Genomic DNA, 4583 nt, shown 5'->3' with positions numbered 1-4583 from the left:
AGATAAATATGAACCTTAAGCCACACGATATACACCGAGCTATGACCTGTCTTAAATTAAGTCGATACATTATTCTACATGAAAGTCTTATGAAAGTCTTATGAAAGATATGTGTTCTTGGTTGACTTTGCTATGATGATAATTCAAACACTTTTCCTAACAAGAAATAATGAGCAGATGGAGCAGTCTTTTTCATGGTTTTTTGGTGATAGATTGACTTACTTCAACTATGACCTTTCATATTTTATAAACTATTCAAACACAAGGTTGATAGTATGAGAACTAATGTGTGTGTGTGTGTTTTGCACTTCATGATGAAGTCGCTCATTTGTTTTGATGATAGCATTGACAAATAAACCATTCACTACAATTATCACAATTGTATTTGTGTGTAGAATATACCTAAATAAGCGATCAAGCAAATAGAACCATTACGACAAATATGATTACTTTGAACTCCCAATGTAAATTGTATCCCTTAATGGCAATATATAAAGGAAAGGTTCCAGTATGACTAAATTCTCAAATAGTAATCAAGGGAATCACAATTCTAGCGGAAATCAAAAGAATGTACTCCAGGGACAAAGACCAGACATAGAAAACAGACTAACACAACAAAGAACATCAAGTAACTAAAATAATACATACAAAGTATCAAAATGAGCAACTCGGACTCCACTATAAACTGGGAGCTTGGACCATGTGCACCGGTAGGGTTCCGTCCTCTGCATTTTTAAAAACACCCGCTGAGTTGTAAATAGTCGTCTGGGGTAGACGAAAGAGGAAAGGAAAACTATAACACGTTGAACATATCAGTTTTCATGTTGCAGATGGATACACCGTAGCGATCCACGAGTTCATGATGATGACCATAAAACTTCTGTAGTGATGATTTTAATCTTGTAGCAACATAACCCTGTTCCAGAAGCCCTATTGTAAAAAGTCTAGCGCGATAAAAAAAAAGTCTGCAAAGTTACGGCAAGCTCTGGCATAACGTATGAGTTGTGATATGAAAACTCGGGTGCTGAAGGGATGTTGCTACAGATGAAAAGAAATTTGACCATTCTGAATGAAAAGTCATCACGTTTGTTGTAAAGTTTGGTCAATAGTTTTCCTTTACCATCGATCTCTAAGTGACGAAGGCCGTAATGCCGATAATTTGGGCTCACATTTATCAATTTGTTTTTACGTTTTATGCATATTTTATTTGTATTTAGTTCCTTTTGTACCTTTTAAAAGTAGCGATCTTTCACAGATTCATTATTCTTATTTACAAAGCAGCCATGTAGTCAGATTTATCTTTATATATCCTATAGATTTGGTTCTAATGCTGCTGGTGAGGAACACAAGTACAACATGCCGAAATTTGCAATATTATTATGATAGAAATTAGAACTTATTGTTGTCATTTTGAATGCTGTTTTTGTTTTTATATTTCTGTAGTGAAGACACAATTAGGCAATGTTACTATAATTTGTGTCCGACTTCATTTACATATCTGATTTAGAAATAAAAGATGTTTAGACTAAACAAAACAAAAACATAACTTAGATTAGAATAGCTAGTAAGGTGTGGATGATGTTTGGAATGATGTGATGAAAGCGTAAAAAATAAAGAGGCGAATTTTTCTACGGGACTTGTAATAATTTTGGTTTACCTTAATATTAACCTTAACTTAGTGTAATAAGTGTACAATAAATTTATTACATCGTTTTGATAAGATAATACATGAGCCCATTCAGAATGCCTCCAGACGCGACAAACAAAATTGAAACACTGTTGATAACATTTGTAGGTTCTTCGAAAAGTCTCCATAGTCCGACAACGGCATTTCCACCAAACTGAATACAGAACTCAATAACGTACAGCGATAGTTTAAAAGCGAACCGTTTCGAGTTGACCGCAGATTGATGCTGAATAGCTTCATTAATCCAACTTCTGGTCCTAGCCACTTGACACCAGGATATGAAGTAGATGAGGGATAATGTGATAAATGATATCCAAATCGAGAATGCGTAAACCTTGAAGTCCAGTCTGTTTTTTTCTAGACAGGAAGCTCTACAGAAGAAGATATTATATTTGCGACATATTTAAATGGATAATTAAACTTATTCAAATATTTGGACTTTGCTTGGTCCGCTTTTTTCCCAGTTTCTGTGAGAAAATATTTTCTAATGTGACTTTTATTAATTAATGAAATTAATTATGGGTACTCGATAAAAAAAACCAATGAAAAAACGCTTGTACATGCAAGTGGTTAAAGGATTAGTCTTTCAACTTTCGTGGTATGTATTATATTTCTACACTTTTGGCAAATGAATTAAAATTCTAGTTTTTTTCAGTTATAAATTATATAATTAAATGCGGTCGAAATTGAAAAATAATTCTAAATCAATCCAATCTAGGGTTGGTTAAAAAATGTTATTTTGTACTTACTCTGATTGTTTCGTCGTGTTAAATTGTAGAGAATCGGGGATTTCCATAGAATTCAAGTTCAAATATTCACACACGAACAGAAACATCATTGGAATACCATAAACTGGAAAAAGAAGTTTAAAATCATATTTTCCAAAGTTGATGGGTTTCATTCTTGTGACCAAGCTCAGAACGCAAACAGAAATTGCAATAGTCATTAATATCTGAGTAAATGCAAATTCCATATAAAATATAGTGCTCCATGAAATAAGATTCAAACTAGTCCCTGTTGGTAGTTGGGTGGTTTCATTGAATGTTAATTCATCCATGTCCCCAAGACCTGGTGGTCCAAATATGGTTGGCAATAGCAACATAGGCGTCTGTGCTATATAGAACAACGTATCGTTAGCCGCTGTGTATAAACTAATTCTCACACTAAATTTCCATCTGAAAAATGAAGTTTTCATGTTTTCTTTAATTACACAAACCAACACAGTGATACATGAAATAACACTGAATGCAATAAAGACTATGGTCGGAGCCATAACAGACTCGTGTGGTAATTCATCTTGTGAGCACGAAGAATTCATACGGCTTGGTAATACCATCCCTTTTTTTTCACTGGAAAAGTTTGCAAACATTACGCGTTCTGTGTCTATAACGGAAAGCAGTGTGCTATTTTTCTACTGGAAAACTGTGTGTTATATGGGTACCTCTATCACTTATGGTACAACCACTAGACTTTTATCCTGCATTTGGTCGTTCCTTATATAGACATTTATATAATGACTAGTGTTAAATATTGGGTCTGCTAATTATTTCTTTCTAGCACTTAGGTCTTAAAAGGACAGTTATTCAAAAAAAAAATTTGCACATATTGTATAGTATATTAGATGCTAATTGGTCATCATTACTTGCATAATTTTACCATAAAACAGAAATGATGTAACTATAATTTGTTGCATATATATATATATAAAACAATCTAATTGTATATTTCTCGGAAACAGTCGTAAGTTATTAATTGTGTCCTCTTTCTCTATCGACTTACATTGTTATGTATTGGGTTAATTATGGGTGAGTAAATAGTAAATGGTAATTAGCTAGATTAGGATTAAGATTAGTGTTAACAGTTGTATGCACAGACTTTCTCACGACAATAAGTTGATTGATCCCAGCATCACAGGGCCCTCGATAAGATATATAGTTTTATTTTGATAACATTTTATAACACTATTCCCCGTTGAACATTACACTGGTTTAATCATTTGCTTTTGACAAGTAAATATTTTGGTACAATTGAACTTAAGAAAGTTAGCTATTGGTCAGAATTAAAATTTTTAATGCTTTATTTATAATTTGTGGGAGGAGTTTTTGGGGTGTTATATTCTTTACATGTTTTGTATCTTCAGATAGCTTACCATCATGATCCGCTCTTGTAACATCGAGCATTGTTTTTGTTTGTTTGTTTGTTTTGTTTTGTTTTGTTTTTTGTTTTGTAATTATTTTTATTTTGTCGATAGATTAGTATTTCTTTCAAAATGAAAACATTTTGTCTACCCTGGACTTGACTTTATTAGCGGGTGTTTCTAGAAAAGCAGAGGACGCTTACCCTACCGGTGCATCCTGTCCATGATCCCAGTTTTTAGTGGAGTCCGAGTTGCTCATTTGCTTTTGTTACTTTGTATGTATGATTTTAGTTACTCTATTTTCTTTGTTGTGTGTGTCTGTTTTCCATGTCTGGTCTTTCTTTGTCCCTGAATTACATTCTTTTGATTACCGCTATAACCTTGGTTCCCTTGATTACTCTTTCATAGGACCACGGCCCACCCAACCATGTTCCAATGAAAAAGTTGGTTTGATGAGTACAAAATGAAAGTGAAAGTAGAGAAAATTGCTATTCATAGTTCAAGACTACTTTTCTGTCCAATCTTCGTGGACTCATCCTATTTTTCTTGCGGGAAATTATTTTTTCACATATCCTTAGAAATGCTAAATAATTGAAAGTTTTATTGAATTAATTTACATATTTTTTATTAGTCCTAAAATATGCACTTCACTATCAAAGTCTATTGGAATGTTAATACGATACTGAGACCACTGGGACAAAATTTAACACCGGAAAACAGGACTTCTCCAGCTCCGGTAAAACTTTTAGATTGGTCAAT

Source organism: Perna viridis, chromosome 7 (genome assembly GCF_037379345.1).
Source record: "Perna viridis isolate PV_CMFRI_1.1 ecotype Kerala chromosome 7, ASM3737934v1, whole genome shotgun sequence".
Classification (NCBI taxonomy): Eukaryota; Metazoa; Mollusca; class Bivalvia; order Mytilida; family Mytilidae; genus Perna; species Perna viridis.
The sequence above is the reverse complement of the archived record's forward strand: the minus strand, read 5'-3'. Positions refer to the sequence as shown.